Source organism: Watersipora subatra, chromosome 8 (genome assembly GCF_963576615.1).
Source record: "Watersipora subatra chromosome 8, tzWatSuba1.1, whole genome shotgun sequence".
Classification (NCBI taxonomy): Eukaryota; Metazoa; Bryozoa; class Gymnolaemata; order Cheilostomatida; family Watersiporidae; genus Watersipora; species Watersipora subatra.
Window position 1 is genome coordinate 21,319,183 of NC_088715.1, and position 24,704 is coordinate 21,343,886.

A 24,704-nucleotide genomic window follows, 5' to 3' on the forward strand; every position below is an offset into this window, starting at 1 on the left:
GACTATTATCATAGTAAAGACTAGCGTTCTGGCAGAACGGTGCACCGTGAGAGATCATTGTATGGCAGAACGGTGCACCGTGAGAGATCGTTGTATGGCAGAACGGTGCACCGTGAGAGATCATTGTATGGCAGAATGGTGCACCGTGAGAGATCATTGTATGGCAGAACGGTGCACCGTGAGAGATCATTGTAAGGCAGAACGGTGCACCGTGAGAGATCATTGTATGTAAGGTCAGTATGCACAATTATGGTGTATGTACAACAGCCTTTAGTCTTGAGTCTTCAGCGTTCTCAAAATGCATAGCTTATTATTTATTGAAAATTTGAACTTACTCTCTAACTAGGCCCTAAAGCTATAGCTAGTGAGCCACATTAACTCATTTGCAACCAGTGCTAATACATGCGCATGTTTTGATTTGTCTGGCCTTCAAATTTTACTCATTCAAAGTTTTATCACTTCTAAGTTACTACAGAAAACCTTTTCTTTGCTATTTAAAATAAAATATAGGTGTTTGAATGAAATATGAATTTTTTTTAATGATATCTTCCGCAATAATCAAAATGCCAAGTTTATGTTGACTTCAACCTGAACCGGAAAACATCATGAGGACTTGAAACCTTTCAAGCTGCAATGAATTTTCTACTGTATCCGGAAGCGAGTATGCAGAGTTAGAATAGGTAAGACTGAAGGACGCCATAAATCAAATAAAAAAGAAAATTTTTTATATTTTAAAGTTTGTATTGCCATTTATACCTGCCACTTGAACTAGATATATTTTTACAAAAAAATTCTTTATTGTGAGTGAATCACAGGTGTCTGTGGTAAATCGATTGCAAGTTGGTTGTGAATGAAGTAGAAAAGGAATGTGAATCACTGTGTTATTCGCATAATAACATAGTAACTCAACATAAGTGTTGAGTTTCTCAACACTTATGTTGAATTCAACCTGAACCAAAAACTGAAAACCTTATTAAATGCAATACATTTTCTACTGTATCCACAAGCAAATATGCAAAGTCAAAATAGGTAAGACTGGAGGCCTCTATAAATCAAGTAAAACAATTTTTTTATACATTCCAATATATTTTTATAAAAATTTTCTTTTTTTGTGAGTGAATCGCAGATGTCTGTGGTAAATCAATTGTAAGTTGGTTGTGAATGGGTTAAAAAAGGAATGTACATAACACTATTGTGTCATTTAAATCTGCCTTCTAAATCTTATTTGCAAAATTTTATATATTAAGTTTCAAAAATTGTAATGCATAAAATAACTGCAATTTTAAGTCGCAACTGATTACTGGCTTGTCAAATATTATAAAATTAAACCAATAAAACATTTTTTCAGTTCCTGGCTAAAAATGTAAAAATGATCAAATAAAGGGATAAGTTAAAAGTAGAAGGCAATAAAATTAGTTACAAAGAATGCCATACCTGAAACCTTCACATGACACAATAAGAACTGGCTATACAATATAAATAAAACTGTCAATCAAATCGCATCATAAAGATTTAAAAAGAGCCCAATAGAGTAGGCACCAATGGCGACTGCGTGCACTAATTGAATTTATTAACACTATCAGATGTAAGCAGTTTCACATTAAATAATTCCAGTCCTATCCATCAAAACGCATGGCAGAGTACAATCTAGAATAAAATGGCAACACAATATCGAACCATAGAAAATGTATTGTTGGTACAAAAAATTTAATCAATCAGCTAACAATAATGTGTTGAAATCTGTCTCTTATTCTGTGACAGATTTATCTGAGACATAGATAGCCTTCAGCTTGGCCATTGCAGTCTCTGTAAGAATGCAAAATGAGTTAAGGCGACGTCGAATATGTTTTTTTCACAGTTTTTTTTATAATGGTTCAGACCACCTGGTGCCCAATAGCATACATTTAAAATAGGTTTTTGTAGCTCTGTCATAAAAATCTGATAAATTTTTTTCTGTACACAACTGCACCTTTCTAGATATATGATCACCTTATCATGTGTTAAGTGCTACAATAAAATCTGTAATATACCCACTTCCAGATTAAATTCATAGCGTGAATTCTTTACTGGATTGCCATTATCATCGGTGGTTGGGGGTAGTTGAGAGCCATTATGTTGCTAGAGTATTGTCTTATTGCACAGACAGATAGCAGTCTCCAGGCAAAAGGGCAGCCTCTGGGTCATATATCTGTCCTCTCTGTAATCTGTAAATTTCCGAGGATTGTTTAGTCAAGCATTAGCTCAAAATTATGGAATACACTAGCCAAGCTGAGGATAATCTTCTTCAGGGGTGAGTGGACGAAACTTTCTAAAAGAATGATGACTCACTAAAATTTTGATAATAAAGTTTTATTTTTAAGAGTAGTTCAATATAGTAAAACGCTTTTTCTCAATTAATGTGCCAGAAAATTCCACAGCAAGCTTCATATTTTTGAATCAAACTTATTGGTTTTGCTTCAGTTTGAAATCAAGTGGTTCGTCATTTTCAAATTTGCGTTCAGCGGTTTTGGTGGCAATAGGTGATGTTGCATCATTGACTTTTAGCAAGATGTTACATCATATTGATTTACCTGGAATCTTTACTCACCAAGTTGTTGCGCAAAAAATGGCTATCTAGACCACCAATTTTTGCAAAACCAACCTAAAAATAAGATAATTTCACATGGAAAACAAACACGAAAACCTTTTAAAACACTAAGCTTATCGTAATATTCAAATATGAATTACTGAGTAATTAGTTTCTTTCACTGTTTCACAAATTGTCTAGCTATTAATACTGTAAGTAACCATACTTACATGTTTCTAATGAGAGATACTTTAGCAGCGTTCAACTTGTGTTTATACCGTACACATACTAGACATTTTTTCGCATCTAATATTTAAAAATTTGGAATCTTTTTGGAAACATGGAGAGATCGCTTCTGCTTTCTTTGCGGTTTCCCAAAAAAGGATCAAATTTTGAACGTTACTGTCACAACAAGCAAGACTCAAAGTTGATTTAAAAAGAACCACAAATGTGGTAATTGAGATATCAAACCTCTGAGCTTCGATCGTGATAAGTTTTCTGAGCCTTCACACTTGGCAAGTAGAAACAATGTCTAAGTTTTAGGCAGTCTGATAAACGTATTGTACTCAGGTGAAACTATTTCCGGTGTTATATGCTGAGAAGTGCAGATTTCACTCAATTCTGACATAGCCTGGCAAATTTGCAGCTTCAGAATAAAAGCTGCCCTAAGTAAACTGGCAGGTTAGATATTATTTATGGCTTAGGAATATTTGTTTAAGCCATATATTTTTATAACTGTATAATGACAAAAGGCCTTTTAATTTGCACTGATGTAAGTAAGTATTTAACTTACAATTTTAAAACACATTTATTTTTAGCCAAACAATACCAACACAACATTGCAACACATCTTCCTATGACCGCCACCTGTTCACTACCTACCGTCTTTGCCATGGTTGAAGACAAAAAAAGTAAACCAATATTATTTGGAGCTTTCAGATAGCAATTTGACTAAATACCTATATATGCTTGACCAGGTTGTGGTTTCTTATTCTAAGGAAACTCTAAAAGAGTGGTTTAAAAACTGATGATTACACGGTTGCTCAGCAGGACCTTCTTCACGGTTATAAAATTGAACTAGCAAGTGAGTATTTACCAGTAAAGCAATAGGTAAACTAACCTGAACATTTTCATTACTCAAGGCCCTACTCGGCTTACATAAATCAGTTCACAAGTTTTAAAAGTTTTAAAGTTGAACATTTGAGAAGTAAATATGATGGTTTTATCTAATTAGTTTTACCTAGTTCATTTGACTGAGTTTATATGTCCTAGTTCCTTTGCTGTTTGTTTTATTTGCGTAGTTACAGCTGGTCTCCATTAGCAACAACAATTGAAGGCTGTTTGTATGTGATATTTTGCTGCCTAAAGTATCCTTGATTAAAATTTCCATACAATACCCACTTGATGGGAGTCCATATGAAGTATTTAGGCAACTATCAAAACCAAGTAGTTGCAGTTTGATATCCTTTGAGAAAACAGCTGACCCTCCTAAATGGATGAGAATTTCTTGTTATACCTATTGTTAAAACAAATAGCAACTTGTATATATTTTACAACCTGCTATCATTTGCCTAGTATAATTTGTCACTTGACATCTTATAGTTACAGTATTTTCAGCACTGCTAATACAAAATTACCAGAGTGTTGATGCCTAAAAATATGGAAGTTTAAAGCTGCAACTGAGTTATAAGTAGTTTATTTAATTAAGTGATTATAATAGAATGTTTTTAGTTCACCAACTAAAAATATAACAGTAATAGGAATGAAGAGCTTGGGTAACAGTACAAAGCAACAAAAGTAAATACAAAAATTGTTGTTACTGATGCTTTTGCATGACACAATATGAATTGGATATGCAATATCATTAAAATTAAATCACTTTGATAAAATTTAAGATAACCATAAGTGAGAAGGCTACAGTGTAAAAAGGCCTCCTGAGCTATTATTTGCAATCAGCTTCCTTGCAAACAATTCCAGTCGTATCCATTAAAGTGAAGGGCAGCGTACAATCTAAAGAACAAAAAACTACATTTATCATCTGAATATAGGAAATGCATTGTTACTTTCAATCCGAATTGTTGGAAACCCAATCATCTTATCATGAATGAGCATTGCAATATAACTACCTAACAATGTACTTACTTCAAAGTTAAAATCATAAAGCGAGTTCTTTACTGAATTGCCATTATCATCTGTGGAAGAAGGAGGATTTCTCAGCCATTTTGTTCCGAGAGTATTGTCTTGTTGTACAGAGACATAGCAGTCTCCAGGTAAAGGGGCAGCAACTGGGTCAAATATCTGTCCTCTCTGTAACCTTTAAATATGAGAAATTTCTTTTATCTAGCACAGGTACACATTTATAGAACATACCAGATGTGAATGAAAGAATGCTGACTAATTGAGACTTTAATAAAACTCTATATTTGATTAAAGCACATAAATTACATAATTTTTTCATTATATATTTCAATACATCAGAACGTTTGCTTTTGAATGAGCCTATATTCAATACACAAAGAATAATAGAACTATGAAAAACGGGGTGTCAAAAGTACGTCCTGCAAAAAAAACACTTGGTTCAGGTACTCAAAATGTGGCGTCATTATTCTCATTTAGCCTTAGGTCGTCGATCCCTTTTGCTGCCATTGAGGTTGCGTTTTTTCTGTGACAATCGGTGCTGTTAATCCCAGAGAGCGCTAATAATAAACTAAAATTTTAGATAATCAACAATGCCCGCGATCCGCGGTAACGCCCGACCAATACAAACACATGTTCTGGGTTAATTAATTATGCTTCAACAAATGTACTGTCGTTGATAAAGGTAATGAAATCACATCGATTAAATTATGATCTGTGGTTGCGTGGCACTAGGACTAAATGTCAATAGCACTTTCACGAGATCAAGCACTGCTTGAAATTAATTAGTCTCAGTCGTCACCCTTAACACCGCATTAAAAATGAAGAGCTAGTGGATAATATCATCGAGAAAATATAGTATGGTTCTTGGAGTCTGAGGTAATTATCATAGAAATAATATGTACATGGAGAACTAATGACACTGATTCCATTGTCTTCTTCATTCGTTCTCTAGAGTTGTCCTACCATCGCGTGCCACTAGCTTCATTATCGTCCCTTTCGTAGTTTATAAATAAGCGGTAAGAGCACACAACAATGAATATGAGAATTGTGACGTCACAATTTTCGAGACTATGCCAGTGAACTTTTTTGCGGTAGAGCTCTGGGGAAATCCTATAAACACCAACCAATGTTTGTCTCATCATGACAAACAATAGCTCATTCGAAAGCCAGGACTCCGATGTATTGAAATATACAATAAAAAAATTATGTAATTTATGTGCTTTAAAAATGGTCTATATAACAAAGCTCTCTTATCCACCATGTTAACAAATTTACAGCGAGTCTAATACTTTAGTTCAAACTGATTAGTTCTGGCTAAATATTTTTAACAACTAGCCTTCCTTTTTTATATTTGTAAAAATCATCTGATTTAACTAACAATGAGTGAGGCTTTATTACCAACATTCTGCAATATTGCTTAATGAATTAACTTACCTGAACACAGACCCTTCTGAATTGTTGCGCAGGAAATGGCTCTCTAATTCAACATGTTTTGCAAGACCAGCCTATCAAGAGAATAACATCAATTAGAAAAAAAGTACTAATAAGTCTTGTAGAACACCCAGAAACTCATAGACACTAAACTTTAATTAGTTAGTAAATTATTTTTAAGTTTTTTTATACTTAATAGGTAATGAAGTGCAAAATATTTTAGCTGAATTTAAGTAGTGTTTATACCCTCCATACATTGTATATTTATTATTTATGTGTTTCTTATTAATGAGCAGTGTATAATTGATACTGAAATCTGAAGACATTTTTGCAATTTCGTCAGTTGTTTTTCATGAAATAACGAAGTGTTAAATATTGCTAGAACAAAAAGCGAGACTAGATCTGACTTCAAAAGATAATGGAAATATAATAATAAATATATCTTACCTTTGGATATGATTTTGCTTGTAACAAATTGTCAGCCTCTTCACACTTGGCAAATAAAAACAACGTCTGAGTGTCAGGCAGTCCGATATATGTCTTGTATTCAGGTGAAACTATTTCTGGTACTATATGCTGAGAAGTGCATGTTTCACTCATTGCTGACATAGCTTGACAACTTTGAAGTTTCAGGATCAAAGCTGCAATAAAAGAACAATCATGGCAAAAATTAATATTTTTTTTTAAATATCTTTATAAACCACTATAGCTTTTAAACCCACAAATGCATTTGACGGCTGATGAAACATGGACTTTCAACACCATATTCTTCAGTACATCTAACTCCAAAGCTTGATAATCTTATATGAATAAACCAGGAATTCTCTCAGAAATCTTTTTTCAACTTTGTAAAAATATTTAATAGACTAAGCAAACCGTTATTTTCTGTAGTTGTCAAGCCACTTCCTACTGCTTTTGTCAACATATTCATTTTTTATTTAAGGCGTTGTTAGCAGTTGAATCTCAGCAAAGCACACTTTAACCAAATTAAACATTATCTCTGTTACTGATAACACCTCTTTCTAGTTTGTTATGTCAAAAAACACTGCACAGCGTTTTAACAAATCTTTGATTGATTTTTAATATGGTGCGTCAAACGAAGGAGCCGGTGTTTGAATATTTTATTTGATTTTTTTTAAATTATTTCATAAAATGAGTTAATCACTTTTACTACTAGCAACAAATATAATTATGTGTATATTACTTACGGAAGGTGTGACTAGTAGTTGGCTCCTCTACTACCAGTGTCCCATGGGCATTGATAGAAACCACTCTGTTGATAGAATTGAGTTGGTAACAAACTGGCTTTATTGGATTAGTCTGAGCCACCTACAATCAAATAATAATTTCATAAACTACTAAATAATTTTGTGGCGACATCTTCCAGCTAGTTTAAATGAACTTTAGATGCAGCTTTAGTCCATCCAACAAATCTTTTTTAGTGAATAACAATAATGTTATCCACAATAAATTCACCGTAAATTTAGCAATCTTTAACTTTTAAAATACATTCATATCATTACTTAGATAGTAAAGTTTTATGAAAAGGAAGAAAGTACTATCATGGCACAAAAATGGCAACTATAAAAGGCTAAAAATAAGATGGTAAACTTTTGTTTTCTACCCACCAGAGATAATATTAAACAATGAAACAAAGATGAGACAAAGCTTGGAACCGCACACTATTGGCTGATTTATTTTATTCACACAAAAACGCGGATTAACAATGAGCACCCGCAGCTAGATAATGACGGCATAAAGTTGACCCAATATTTTTAAACATTAAACTCCTATCAGATTGTTTTACCTCTTTACAATGTAAAAACTAGAAACCAAAATGTTGAGTTGGACTGTATAAGCTCATGACACCTGTATAATCTATTAAAAGCCAATGTTATACATGAAAAACAGCTATTAGACAAAAGCATGTAATTGCTGACAACTAATTTATTGAGAATTTTAAAAAGGATAAATACTTACATCCCATGAGAAAATATAAATTAAAAACAGAGATAGCAGCATCCTAATGATAATGCTGTATTGAATTTGATGACGATGAAAACGTTGATTTATTTGTTTTGTCTTGAGCTCTCAAACTCTTTTTGAGCTCTACTCAGCTGAGTGAGCTTGTTATATATGAAGACTTGAATATGTAAAAATATACTGCTGGAAAAACCTGGGTGTTATCCATGAAGCCCATAGAACACGCTATAGGGCTGCATACCTACACTTGGAATCAAGTGAAGAGCATTGGGGATTACCGACCAGTGATTTAGGGAAACCCCTTGCTCATCAATATCATGGTTAAGCTAGCAGATACAGGCTGCTATTGAATAGTATATTGTAAATTATGTGGCAAGGTATTCATCTACTAAACAGTCAATCAAAGATAAGAAGATTAGAATGTTGTCACATACTCTAACAAAACTTGTGATATGAGCAGCCAAGCGGTGCAATGGCTAATCGTTACTTACAATAGATTCAGTTTATTGAGTTGAGCAATGCATTAGTGATAGAAACAGGTGACACTATTTAATCTTACATAGAAAATGTAAAGCCACATATAACTAATTTTATATATTATTTATTTTGCTTTTTTACGTTTATCTAGTTATTGCTTGCAAAACAGTAAATTTGAAAAGATTTTGAACACATAATATTACACTTGTTACAGATTATATATAAATTATATTACAACCCTTACAATCGAATATCGCAACTGTGTATTGAAAAAGACTTAGCGATGCCCAGATGTAAAATGTATTACATCTGCAGTGCATTGTTTCTGGATATCTATATACAGTGAAACATGGATAACTTGCCCTCGGATATAGCGAACACATGGTTAACTCGACTGGATTTGCTTGGTCCGTTCCCACGCAATGATAAATGGCTCTATATAACTCGAATTCAACACTGTTATAACGAACTGTTTTTTGCCCAACGGCTACCGAAACGGTTGCTATCGCTTTAGAAAATCACTTTATTCCAAGCCATAGAGGTAAACCTCAACTTTTCGTAATTCATAAGCGTTGTTATTACCTCCATCGGCAAAATATTTTTGTCAACGACTGTTCTAAAGGTTTAGTGAAATTTGATTTATACTGCTATACGATGAATAGCGCGGACTGGCCCGGCCACGGGCGCAAGGATTTTCGCCGCGCACATACAAAACAAAAATCGCATGTTGTTTTGTATGTGCGTGGCGAAAATCCTTGAGTGCGTGACCCGGCTAGCCCGTGACGAATATTTTTCCGAAGTTGATTCCGTGTTGAATCAACGTCGGAATGTTGAATGTTTAAAACGTCTTAAAATTTGTTTTTATTAAACGTATACGTTTTCTTAGCTAAAAAAACTATTCATCGTTTGACCTAAACACAGAATACGTGTGTACATTCAATAAGTATCCATTCAAAAAGCGTGAGTGATATACAATGTACTGTTAAACCTCGTAAAACTTTTAATTGAACTGCCTCGGAGTGTTGCTCTTAACGAATCCCAGGTAAAGTAAGGTAATCTTTCCATAAACTTCAAGAAAGATCGGCAAAATTGATCGTGGGTAAAACGCTCAAAAGAAAAAGATGTCTTTTCTTTGAGCATTTCAGCAACGATCAAGTTTTGCCAACGTCAATCTAAAAACGTCCTGGCAATAACCTCACCTCAAACAACAAACCAATCTCAAGTGATAGAAAAATCTCTATACTTTTTGATAAAAACGTTTTAAAGTTTACATTAGAAGCATTTAATTTGAAACAAGCCATTTGTGCTTTTGATTTATATTATAGTTTGTATATGTTCATGTATCTACTAATAAATAAGTGAATACATAGACTTGTGACAGTGCTCTGATAACTTGAACACTCTGATAATTCGAACACTTTTGCTCGGTCCCTTGAAGGTTGAGTTATCCGAGTTTCACTGTAGTTGCATTACCTGTGCGGTAGCAGTGGTTAGCATGCCACAGTCATGCAATATAATTGTATTGCAAACTGTACCACAGCACAGTACGCAATATGAATTAAAGATAACTAATCTTTCACACACACAAAGCAGTGTTGGTGGTGTGCCAATGTTTACCTCTGACAGTGTGCAGTGCTAGATGCATTGAAGAGGTTGCTGGTACCAACTCAATGTGCTAGATGTTGTAGCAGCTTCTGTATTTTCATTGTGCATACATGATCGACAGATTTCTTTAAAAAGTCATTACATAATTTAATAATGAGTTTACCCTTTTGCAGGCAGAGTGACATTATTGTTGTTTTGCGATACTGACGACAATGGGCAGAGCGACTATTTTGTCGTTGCACGAACGGTTTTTAAAAATCGATTTTTGGTTTACTTATTGCCTTTTTCTGTTAAATCTTTTTGCTATTAGTAAACTACAATATATTGGTCTTTGTTAAAAACTAAAAAATAAGCCGCTTTGAGAAAAAAACGATCGTCTTTGCAATATTAAACAAATGAAAAATCGGAAATAAAAATGTATTTAAATAAAATTGGGAATTTTGTTTGTAGCTTGTTTCTGGTTTTATTTCTGCTTTCTGAACGTTTTCCCACCGTGCAACAAATTTATTTTAGTGCCGTGGCGCCCTCCAAACAAAATTACCCACATCTCTCTAATGCTGCAAAGAGTAGTAGTGTTAGTGCTAGCAGTAATATGATGATATTAGCTGATTGTGATAACTTTGTAGAGTTAGTAGCCATAACTAATAGTGACAGTGAATCTGTTTCAGATTGTGAGTAGAGTGATTTTGCATCGGAATCTGAGAGCAAAAGTGATGAAAAGCTAGTAACAGTTTTCATACTCATGCATGTGGGAATGATGCTAGTGTCTGGACTACTATCAGAAATTCATATACTAGTCAGGCCTTTGCAAAGGCAAATGCTTCCAAAAGTACCATAACTAGAGAAACAGTTATTAGAAAAATTGACTTGAAACACGTTTATTTGTATTTACCTTTAACATAAACACATAATACCTGTTTACAATATCATAAATAGGAGTGTATCAAGAATTTTTAAAAAATCGATTTTTGAAAAATTAATTTGCCCGAGAGGTCTCAAATAGCCTAAAAACACTTGCCTGCAAAATGGTTATCTTTGGCCCAACCACGATCTAGTTGTAGCATGCAAATGCTGGTTAAACTTTGATGCGGTAGACAAGCAATTTTAACCACACAGCATATTTTATGTATATGGTTCGAATGCAGAATTATCTATTTTTCATAATTTAACTATAGTGTTTAAAATATACATGTGTAGATCAATCAGGTTAATCTCTTTACTACCCTAAAATCACAAGTATATAAGGCAAATATACATTTCTCAAACATATATATAGTGTATGTATGTACAGTGTATATATAAGCACAGTTAGGAGTGCGCATACAATCAACTGCATGTAATGTGCCCTCCCAGTAGTGTGACTTGTTTGGCTTATCCAGCCTCTTTTATATAATGTGTTTCAAGAAGCGCCGCTACTCTGCCAGGAAGGTCGACTCGCTAACAGGTCAGCCATTCCAGAGCCGGCTCAGAAGCAAGTAGGTCTTCCATCTGCCATCTCAGTTGCAGGTCTGGCATTCATCTGTTGGCTCGATCGTAGGCCGGTCTTCCCTGTTGGCTCAGTGATCAGCCCAGCTGTCCTACCTGCCAATGGCTGGTCGGCTATGTTTCTGGGTGTGTTTGAGGGTTGTCTCGGTTTCTCCTTGGCTCAACCTGAGAGGGTTGATTCAAGTTGCTAAGAGTTCGGAGAGGCAAAGCCGGCTTCCTGGCCTCAGCATCGGCAACTGTTCGTGATGGTTTTCCTTAGCGCTGGGCCCGACAACAATATTTATATATATATTTAACAATATTTGTTAAAAATTTTGTCTGATACCTAATAACTTCAAAGCAATGTTTAGTCATACAGTGTTCATTGAGCCCTTACATTTAAACTGATGTATAACACTTGAAAACATGCAGAGCTTGATTAGGGCTGAATTCCAAACTGCACATTTAGGTATTTTGTACTCTTTGTATTCTTTCTATTAATATGAAAGGGTTGATTTCGAATGATTACATTCCTAGCAACTATAAATTTTGTTCACACCTACTCATAACCAAATTTGGCTTGAGCTCCATGGATAAATTCCTATGATTGAAATCTTATGTGGTAAAAAAACAAATGGATTTAACATTGTTCAAATTTATCAAATTTGTCTCTCTGATTTTTATACCTTGAAGTATGCTTGTAAAAATTAAAAACTATTTAGTTTAAATAATTCTGCTTAAATATGTATCTACAATTAAAATTTATCAGATCTCCTTTACCAGTTGGGTAGAAGATTTTACAGTTTTTTAATGGCTTTTATTTTACGGTTTTTTATTTTACGGTTTTCATACAGATTGTCATACAAACATATATTCTAGGTATCTTCTAATCTCAATTTTATTGAACAATGAAAGTGGTTGTTAAAATAAGATTATCAGAGTTTTTTGTGGAGCTAATTTAAAAACTGCTGTTTGTTAAATTGTATAAAATAGCATGGAATCTATCTTGTAAAATCAAAATAATGCTCTAGTAGGCCAAAATATCACTCACTCATGTAAAAAGGTGTCTTCAGTGTTCTCTAAAGATGTAGTTCTTTGTTAAGTATATTTTAACTACTCCCTAGGATAGAGGCAGCAAATGGATTAATGTAAGCTTTTGGGTTAGATTACCTGAGTCACAAGCATCGTGAATATGAATGTGGTTTAAATCGTTGCTAGGCAGCTGACGCGAGTTATCTCACTTTCAAAGTTTACCCAATCTTTCCCCAAATTCTTTTCAGTGACGTCCTCTTCAATAGTTACAATCAAAATACTAAACCTGTGTTGAGATCAAATTTATCCGATGTTAACATCGGGAAGGCTTTAAACCTTTTAGATTTCTAAGAGTTTTCTGGTGCATCTGAAATTGAATATGCCGAGTCAACGAGGTAAGACAAAGAAGGCCTGAATAAATCAAGTTGCAAAACAATTTAGGATTTTGTAAAATTAATATGAATGTATCTGCCATTTTTGATGATTTAGACCCTAATAAAATGAGAGTTTTAGTGAGGAAGTTACAGCTGTTTGCGGTACAGCACCTAAAGATTAATTGGTTGTGAATTAGTTTCAAAAAGCAAAACAAGAAACAATCTGCATCATTTTCATCTTCATTCTGTCCAATATTTGTATTATTGCATATAAAAACTGTCAATATTGTGATGCACAAATGGATAGTAAATTGAATTTGGAATTAATTCCTGACTAATGAAATATTATAAAAGCAAAACAAAAATTGATTGAGCTACTGATTGGGAATGAAAATATGATGAAAATAAGGAATTATTTAATAGTTAAAGGTAATCAAAGTCATTATAAATGTTGCCATACTTTATTTTTTACATGTCACAATAAAAATTGGCTATGCAATGTCAATGAAATATTCAATCAAATCACTTCATAAAAAAATTAAGAAAACCACCTGTGTGAAGGCACAAGGGAAGACCGCATGTGCTAATTCAACCCGCGAATACTACTAGATACGGTCAGTTTCCTAGAGAACAATTTTAGTCTTATCCATCAAAGTGAAGGACAGCGTATACTCTAGAATGAAAAGGCAGCATGCAATATTTACTCATGATAACTGTAATTAATTTACAGCAATAAAATGGCAATAAAGCCTTTCAATATGACTGTTTTTTGTGACAGACTGGTCTAAACCAAAAATATCCTCTAGTGTAGCCGTTGTGGTTTCAGTAAGAAACAGAACGCAGTACGATGACTTTGAATGCTTTTTTAAAAAGTTTTATAATATTTTAACTTAATTGGTGCCACATAATATACCTTTAAAAATGAGTGTGTACCTCTGTCATAAAAATCTGATAAATTTGTTCCAGGACATAAATACAAGTTTCTGGAGATATGATCATCTTATCACATGTTGAGTGCTACAATAAACTTTATAATCAGTGATATACCCATTTTGAGATTAACATCATAGCATGAGTTCTTTACTGGATTGCAATTCTTTTTTTTGGATGGAGGAGGAGTTGGGAACCACTCTGTTGTTAGAGTGTTGTTTTTTTTGTTCAGAGATATAGCAGTCTCCAGGCAAAGGGGCAGTAACCGGGTTATATACCTGGCCTCTCTGTAGTCTATAAATATCAAAATATTGTTTATTCAAATGTTAGTGCAAGATTATATAGCATGTCCCCAGGCAGAAAAGTCTCTTTCACATGTGAGTAAATTAGCTTGTATAAAAAAATTATAATTCACCTCATTCTGGTTAACAACATTTGAAGTTTTAGAAGACTCAGTATTGCCTACCTTTTTAGCACAATTAGCATGCCAGGGAGTTTCACAGCAACATTTTTGAATCGCCAATGGTAATTAAATGAAACATTTATTTGCTCTAAGCTTGTACAGGCGCAGCAGTTCATTCAGCAGTAGAATAGAGACTTCATTATCACAGAGAAAACTGTACTACTAACATTAATTACCATTATTAATAACATAAACAGATCACAAGAAACTTGGACTGTTTTTTTACTAGATGCACGATATGTCAGTATGTGAATATATATATGTGTATACCTTTTTTCCATAACCACAAGCAAATGAGTACATCAATAATTACGTTTTTTTGCATTATATTTATTTTTGCGTAATAAAATTAACAATTATCTATGCAGCACAAAAGATCTCAATCGGAATATTTTTCAATAAGAATCGGTATATCGGATCGATCTCTGAATCGGCTGGTGAAATTAAAATCGGGGCATCGCTAAAGTAAAGTGTATCAAATTGATTTACCTGAAGTATTTACCTTCCAAGTTTTTGTGCAGAAAATGGCTTTCGTGACCAGCACTTTTCATAAGACCCACCTAAAAAGATATATCTAGCCTAGTAGGACCTTGTTTATCACAATTAAATTATAGTATCAAATGTACAAAGCTGATTTGTTACTATTGTACACAACAATTTCTCAATAATTGCAAAACTGCAAGTGAAAACAAAGTGAACAGCATTCTATAACATGTAGAGATGGTATCTGTATAGGATTGAGCAAATTCAGTACAATATATGCAAGGCCATATTCATCATATAAATAATTTCTATCTGAAGTTAAGAAAGAGCACTTAACTATGCTCGAGCTTGGTTGAAGCAAAAATTCAACAAACATGGAAGTTTTAGAATAAAAATAGTACTATGGGAAAGTATCAGTGACTGACAATTGCAGCACGTCATACCTGTAAATAAACTGTCCAGTCAAGTGCATCATATAGCCTGATATCTTATGATGAGGAAGTTGGCTCTGGTAAACCATCTGATGCTTCAATTTGCAAGAAACACGGCTCAAGTCACAGCTGTAAAATGCTATTAAAAGCTTAGGAAGTAACAGCAAAGGGGGAATCCCCTTTTGTAAATCTATCTCTTAGGTGCGTAGTGACACCTACTAGAAGAAAGTTTCGAGATTAGCAGTACTAATTGCGTGTAATATTAACAGAAATTTTGTAAGCTGCATGCATTGCAAAACGAAATGGAAACTGATGTCAATAATAGGAATCCAGTGATGGAATAACTGCTATTAGAGGCTGGTTGACTTGACAACAAGAAAATTCTAGAATAACTAACTTGGCATGGAAGGAGAGGAAATGTGTTAGTTGCTGGTATGATATGGATATTACTGAGGTAAAAGTATTACATGACCTCTCTTTGGTTTTCCATTTACAAGTTTGTTTTACTGTACTAACACAGGACAAACTAATGAACTTTTCTAGCAATAGATCTCATATAATGCAGCTGATAGTAGATAAGCTGATGTTAATGTCTGTTTAAAGGATCCATCAATAACGGGTTAATCCAATACTTTCATAAAGAGGGTTTATCCTTCTTGTCTCGTTGCAACACTTCTGGGAAACTAAATATCACTTGTCAAGCTAAGCAAATTACAAAAAAATGTCAGTTCTATCTCACATGATAGATTTCACCTACAGGAAATTTTGTTTGAAGCCTAAATCGTCACATTCTCATGAAAAACTTTTGTCATCTACCCTACAGGATGAAAATATTCGATGGTTATAAAAATTCGCGATTCCGCTAACAATCAGTTTCGCAAATTATTAACCTCTGTGAAAGATTAGTTCTATTTTTAATCACAAGGGAGAATTACCACTGCATCAAATTAAAAACTAGCCGCTAGCATAAATTCTAAACGTAGTTGAGTTCCAAAACATTTTAAAAATCATTGCCTGGGCATTATGAGCTAACACCATTGCCGATGCATCACATTTCTTTACAAAATTATTCAAGGTTGTCACAAGATATGCAGAATGGCGTCATTGCAAAAATAGCCGCTACACATAAGTACTAAACATAGCCGAGTTCCAAAACTTCTTTAAAATCATCGCCAGGGCTTCGAGTTTTATTGCCATGCATCAAACTTTACAAAATTATTCAAGGTTTTCACAAGTTATTCAGCATGGCTTCGTTATCACAAAAAATCTCTCCTAGTCTTTTTAGATTGAAATCAACTCCATCAATCTCTAATAACAAAGTTGAAGACGATCATATTCTGATCAGGACATTGTGGTATGTATGTATTTGATTTGCAGTGCAGATACTTTTTTCCATAATTAACTGCGGTAGTTAATTCTTTTGTTTAAAAACTGATCGCTCTCATTAAATACTTCAGCTATTGTTTTTGTACTTCCCTAACACTTATTAACATTTTTTCTTTTTTTGTGTTTACTGCAGATTGAGAATAAAAGAACCTACTCCCATTACGAAAACTAGAGACAAGTAGTAATATTCATCAAAGCAGGAATATTGGCAGAGAAGCAATCAGTCAACCTAAATCCCTTCATCAACAACAACTCCTTGATATCGCTGCAGCAAACATGATTATATTACATATTTCATTTCATGCATATATATATTATAACTTTTTACAAACTTGAGTGTACAAATAAAATATTTCAAATACAAATAAAATTTTACAAATGATGAAGTAAATATAAACAGTTTAGTCAATATGGCGGTTGTCTAGCAATAAAACAAAACCTACTAAGTGACAGCTCTGTTGCTGTCACTGTCTTGGGTAAATGTTAAAGACGATTCTCTCACTACTACATGACTGGTAAGAAAGGTATCATCAGAACTCTCCTCGTGGCTTACTATTGCAAAGTTCTGCTGGTTGGCCAAAAATTTGTGCTTGTAAAGGCGATTTTGTTCCTTTTTTATAACAGATATATTCTCCTCGTCAGTAGCTGCGGCCACTTCTACTTCAATTTCAAGACCACCCTGAATGATTGGTGATCTTCTAAGAATGACATCTACCTCCGTTGCAGTCATTGCGCTTCTGCGTATGATGAAAAACCTCTCTCACACTAAAACAAATAATGAAGCGGTAGGGATGGAAAAGATAAATACTGCGTTTTACCGAAGAACGATTTGGTTCTTCTTGAGACTAGAGACTGGAGAGTGGATGCTGTAGCATATACAGACAACTTCTATATTGGTGTGGTCAAAGAGTGTAATGGTCGAGATGTCACTACGGATTTCATGGAATTGAAAAATGGAAGGCTTAAATGGCCAATCCGCCCAGATGCAGACACTCACCCAAAGAACATGATCCTGCAATGCACACCAATAGTTTGCCCAGAGAAAGATGGCAGATACAGATATTTCTTTCCTGAAACCAAGTTGAGATTCAGAACGCTTATAACACCTTTAAGCACAAATACCTGTAATCATATTCTATGTAGTGTCCGTACCCATGAGACAAGTTATGCCTATAACTGCCCGAAATTTTCAACGGAAAGTAACCACTTTGCAATAATTCATTTTGTTTAGAATAAACATATGTTCATTCACAGTTAATAAATAGTTAAATGAGAGAAATAAAGATTTCGTGTTTCTATCTAGTTAATGCAAACTTTCAACATTTAAAGTCACATGAATATTATGCAAGAGCCTTACACTTCGACACCTTGGGTGTATACAAATTACAATCTCCTAAATGGGAAAAAATTACTTTGGATATACAGTGTTGAAAAATGTCTATGCATTGTTAGGGTTGTTTTTCTATGAAAATGTTGTACAATAGAAAAACAAAATTTACTGACTCCATCACCACATGTTGTAGTATTGGTAACCATTCCTACATAGGTCTGTTTGACCCATGATATTACGAAGACACTAGGAGTGGTGTTCTTTTCCACTTGGATATAATTAGCAAGGATCTTCAGCTGTACAAAATTAATCAGTATGACAAATTTGGTTGGGGTTGATATTAAGACCTAATGTGACACACTATGTGTACACTTGATTGTGAATTAGCCAAAAGTAGTAAAATTCAACAATTTAGTAAATGGTTTTGAAAAAACTCATTACTTACCACAAATCTTTGTTTCATCAAAGGCCTCCAAATCGATGAATATTCGTGAAAACCTTTGAATGCAGCAAAAGATTTATAGCTTAGCATGATCGACTCGTAGTTGCAAGCTATGGTGTACATCACATTTCTGTGTATGCGCACACCGAAACACGCGGTGTACGCATGCGTAGGGTTAACTCTGTTGCTAGCCAAAATAGAGTTAACTCTTCATAGAGAGTGACAGTGTTCAGCTGCGAATAAATTAATCCTGTAGAGTAATACTCATGTCAGCTGAACCTGACATTATTATCAAGAAAAAAACTGCAAAGGAACTTTCATTAGTGCAAGTTTATTTTTCACTAAAAGGAAGCACCAAAAGTATTAATATGTGGCAAAAATCCGAAGCGTTTAAATCTTCTCGTGAAGCGAAATAGTCCCCTCCGTTGTGTCAAGAGGCATAAACTTTACACTTTTTGATCTAATTATCTACTATCTACAGGAATCATTTCTTTTATAGTCTTAAAGCTGGTTCACACTATATCGCCGAATGTTGGTGGTTTCCTCTTGGTGTTCGTGAACCATAAACCCTTGGCACTGCCGAAGCAATGTAGACAGGTCGGCAAAGTTTGTGGCTTTTCAATTTTCTCGATATTTCACCGAGCATCGTCAACTGATTTTACAATGTGAGCAATTTTGGTAGTAATTTGCAGTCGTGAATAGCATGATTCTTTATTTTCGTTTATGTTAGTTGTTGCAGGTCTAACAATTAGTTTGAGCACAAAAAAACAAAGATATTTCTTCGCAACAAATTACAAAGAAAAATGAGAACACTACGTCATGGAGTAGTTGCTGACGCAAAAGTGGTCGGGTTTGTAATAGTACGAACAGTGTTATCCTCAAAACTTGCTGAAGTATTCTGGTATCCACGCCGAGATTCAGTGTGATACAAGCTTGATAGTTTTATGTGCCTACCTGTCAACCATTAGTAAAACTTTATTTCAATATTTACTAATATCTATCTAACATGATTCAGAAACAGTCACTTTGATTGTAGATGAATCTAAATGTGAGTGACATTTAGTTGTTACTTTCTACAATAAAAAACAGCATTTTCTAATGAATCTCGTTCAACTTCAGATAACATAAACTAATTTTTTTAAGATTTCATTTGCTGGTCACATGGCCTCGTTTATTGCGCCAAACATATGATCACTTGTAAAAAACACTTTGTGTTACAAACACTTTGTAGTAAACTTAACATCCGTCTTTGTTGGCAACCCACACAATATCAGAATTAGATCTTAGCTGGTGATCACAAGATAAAAGTTATACTACAAAGCTCAAAGTTTTGCCATGTTGATAACAATCACACTGATGGTGTTTTCAGGTTTATGTTCTAATAACCTTTACGGATTTCAATAACTGACTCAAAACACGTATTTACATTTACTACCTAGCAAACTATATACGTTACAAATATTTTGTTTGAAAAATTATTGAGCAAACTAGGTGTGTCACCCAGCATTGCCAGGGCAATAGAAAAGTCTTTGGACAGAAAAATAATTTGTTTTCAACATATAACAACATTTGCCAATTCAATTTTCAAACCGCATGTACATATCACAAAAAAGTGTTTTGTCTTATAAACAATGAGATGTCACGAGAGTTGCTTGCTATTATCCTGGCACATTGTCAATGAAAGATTTGAGTACGCTTAATAATGAGAGCCAACAGCGTCTTGTGATGTTAACTAACAACGTCTCGTGACAGCAACTGATGTGCATTGAATATATGAATAACTTAGATAAAACTTAAATTTAACCACATTTTGTGTTTTACCAAATAAAGATACATATAGTGTGGTGTGCTGAAGGATTGGCTGTCATCAGGGATTATGTAATTCTAGTATATCTGTGATATCTTCAGACAGCTCATTTTATTTAATGTGTTAGCATTAATGCAGGAACAATTTATTGGTGTGTTGAATAGTAGGACCTTTCTTACACTTTATTAAAAAAATGTCCGAATTTCATCCAAGACAAAAAAGGTGTCATCGACTAATTGTACAAAGGTATATTACATGATAAGCTATTACCGTTATTTAGTTGACTCCCGTCACAAAACATTTGTTTGTTGGCAAATTTTAATCAAAATTGTTGGCAAAATGTTGTATGGAGGGACATAAAAACCAAATAAAAATAGATAATAAATAAAAAAAAACATAAAAATTATCCAGTGCAAAAAACCTCTAGTGAAAACATCAAAGCTTTATGTACTCTCTGTACATATTAACAGTAATAACAAAGTAGTATATTAACCTTAATATCTTTAGTTACTTACAGTAAGTTTAGAGTACCTGACAATTTTAATCTAATATAAAGATGTAACAATACTATGTACTTTAACATAATGTATGGTAAGGTGTGTAGATTTAGCTAATTTTTGATATACAGTCTATTTATCTAAGAGTGTGAGTAATGGTTTAAATATTACCTTTCAAAAAATGTGTGGTAGATTTTATCAAAAAGGTATAATATATTTTCTATTATTTGTGATTATTTTTGGTGGGTGAAGTGAATTGACTGTCAGGATGTTTTAACAACAAAATTCAAAAAAATTCATAGCAGTCAAAATGATCAGACAAAAATCGTGCAAAATGATGTCACTAATGTCTATCGTTCCTATAGTTGATATCGACTATTGCATTCAAAGTAGGGTATTACATGCATCTATTCTGATGGTCTCTTTGCAACTACAAGCATCATAATTGCACCTTCGCTTGATCTGAGTGTTTTAACTAAGATCAAGTTTTGAAAACTTAATCATAGTTAAAATCTTGAAACATCCTATCAGTCATTTCTGCTCAAGATTTAAAAAAAATGGAGATGATAGAATTGTACCCATGCATTCTGACGAAACTTGTTGAAATTGTATGCTAGGTCATTTTGAAGCACATTTAATAGTTTGCTTTTGTCGAATCTTATTTTTTGAAACTAAAGAACTTTTTGCGCAAACAGACAATGCAGCGCATTTTCTTGTTTTTATAGACTACTATGGCTAGCGGCTATTCAATTTTATTTTTAGCCCTTTCATGAGCAGTATGTTATTCAACAGTTCAATGCTGGTAAAAAGCCAGCCACAAAAAAGCTACATTAGCTTTGAAATAACTAGTTAAATTTTTGTTTGGAAACTAGGTGACTCTTTTTTTCTGATACCTAACTTGCATTTCGTAAAATTGTATGTGGGAAAACCAATTTGTAACATATTTTTGTTGATTTCTACTTTTATGTAAGTACAGTCACACAACAATTTTTTATGTCATTCGTTGGGACGTACAAAAAAAAAGTTTATAAAAATCACTTTAAACTTATTCTTCTTTATTGAAGCCTTAGTGAGATAATTTAAAATAATGTAGTTTTCATGGAAATTAACAGCTATTATAGCAAGGTTAATTTGGTCTGCATTTCAAAACTTTCAGAAAGTGGTCAAAAATTGATGTTGATTGAATTTAATAGTCACACCAGATTATCGTCTTTTGCAGCCAAAAGTAATATTCACTGACTATTAGAGTACTTATACCAAAACTATGAGAAGTGGCTTTGGTACATAGACTCGGTACATAAAATTTGGTTTAATCCTGTACTAATACTTGATTATAATATTAACCCTTTAGCGACCGCGGGCTTACGGCTGGAAATTCCCCAGCGCACCGGTGCATTTACTATGGCGATTTGAGCCTTTGACACCACTGCGTAAAAACTGCATCAACTTACTTCAAAATTGAGGTAGTTACATAAATTAACATGCATAGGAATCCTGACAAATTTCTCTACAATCTGATACTTGTTAATGTAGTTAGCTTGCATTTGCTTACCTGCAAGAGTCGCAATTCGTTGAAGCTACAAGTTTTTTATGTTAGTACGTCATTTTCAATTGTATTCTATATTTACTAAAAGCAATTGGCAATGTTGGATAAATAATTCTTGCATGGATTCATATGTTCACAACAATTTGCAAAAATATTTAGTCGTTCAAGAGCATTGAAAGCGGAGTTATGAGCTCCGATGTATAGCGGGAGCGCCACTGGAAATGGTCAAGACGCCATGTCCATAAGCAGCGCAAGACAGTCATCCGACAAGGTTGCTCCAACTTTCGTGCAAATTGGCACAAAACTGCAAATGAATATGCATCTGGAAGCTGAGACATTTTCCTGCAGAATGAGATTTTTTCCTCCACACAGCTTGCAAAAACTTTGCAGCTAGACATCTATATATATGCAGTTACAATTTTTTGCTCTGAATTTTTATGCATTTCTTGAGACTAGATTTATGTAAAAAATTTGCATACAAAGTCATTGCACAGATTCATGTTTGCTGCAGCAAAAATTAACTGGTTGTGTGCAAGAAGAATTAAGTCATGAGCCTATATTCACACATTTGGTGAAGCAGCAAAAGACAGGAAGCAACATGTATTATGAGCAGAAACAGCAAATCATGGACTGCTAGATTGCAGAACAATACATGTATGAGAGCTGAACTCTTCGATTAGACTGCTGCTCTGAAGATGGCAGTGTGCAACAAATACAGCACACCAATGCACAACTAATACAATAGATTATCAAATGTATGTACAAAAGCTAGCAATACAAAGCAGTGAAGCATTTGCAGGAACTAAATAAAATACCATTTGTAAATAAATTTAGTTAGCATGGTAAGGATCAAAACATGACTCGACAAAGATATTCCACAAGTGACTCCGCTGCCAGTGCATTCAGCTTGTTCATCGACGATGTATACAGACAACTGGTGCACATAGCCAGAGACAGCAACGGAAAGCAAATAACATAATTCCAAATTTAGATCTTTTAGATGGAATATGCTGTCTGAAGTTGAGCCAGCCTTTTCATGCCAGCAAGCTTTCATCTACAAATATAAATTTATCAGATAGAAAAACAGGATAGAACCAGTCGCATGTCATGGCAAAAACATTTTTTAATTTTAACAATTTATTGCCAGCAGGGTTTTCAAAATTGTCAATAAAGTGTATACTTGCTTCTAATTTTCTTTCAATTTTTAAACTGATTAAAAATCAGTGTAGATAATAAAGGAATGTGGACCGGTAAGGCAACAGAGTAGGCTTTTTGAAAATACCTACATATATGCAAAACTAAACAAGCACTCGCCAAATATTTATTATCAACAGGCTCCGAAGCATCGCAATGTTTTTGAAGGCCATATTTATTCGCTTCGTTAAATATAACGTTTATCATGGCCGATGTTTAAAAAGCTTTGAATAATAAAAACACTTACCTGTTTAAGAATTCAAACTTATACTCCTGCCAGGCTGTCAGCAAAATGTAATTTTTTTGGTTTTAAATCAGCTCCTCTTTGATATCCGTCGTTATTCGCCGTTTCAACGCCGGCCGTTTCAGTCTCACTTTCGCAATCCAATTCATTCAGTTGATTTTCTTTTTTACTTTCATCGTCTTCCTCACATTTTTCTTGTCTAAAATCCTTTTCTTCACTTTTAAACCAGCCGGTATCTTCCTGTAAACAAATCTTTTTAGCAGCGCTTCAAATATCGCGTTCGTTCATGATGATCAGCTTTCCATAAAGAACGCTCAAATTCTAACAACGTGTTCTTTTTGCACATGCGTAGAAGGGACTAATTATAGCACCAAAATAATAGTATGATATTTTTACAACTCCTCAAATTATAAATTAAAAGTTTTAGTGCCGTTTTTAAAATAAATAAATGAATTTAAAAAATACATGTCAAAGACTCAGATCTGACGGGCAACTACGGGTTTGGTGCGCTGAGACTGCGCTCTCAGCCCATCAGATTACGGGAACGGTGTGGAAAAGGTTAATATTAGAGCTGAAATGAGACCAAAGAACGAATGATCGGACTAGACTCAGGGTCAGTAATGAGGGCCAAATTCGAATCGGGCTGGATCAGCACGAGCGATTTTTTATTCATTTAGGGTTAACAGATTTTTCTATTACAGTCTAATGTTGTGACATCAATGATAATAATAATTAATAATAAGACAATAATCATAATAACAATAATCAGATAAAAGAACCCATTATCACACCAATCATTATATTTTGTGGCTGGGTTTATAGATGCAATCTACAATTTATAGCTAGACATTGGTGGATCGATGCTATTCAATGGGTGATA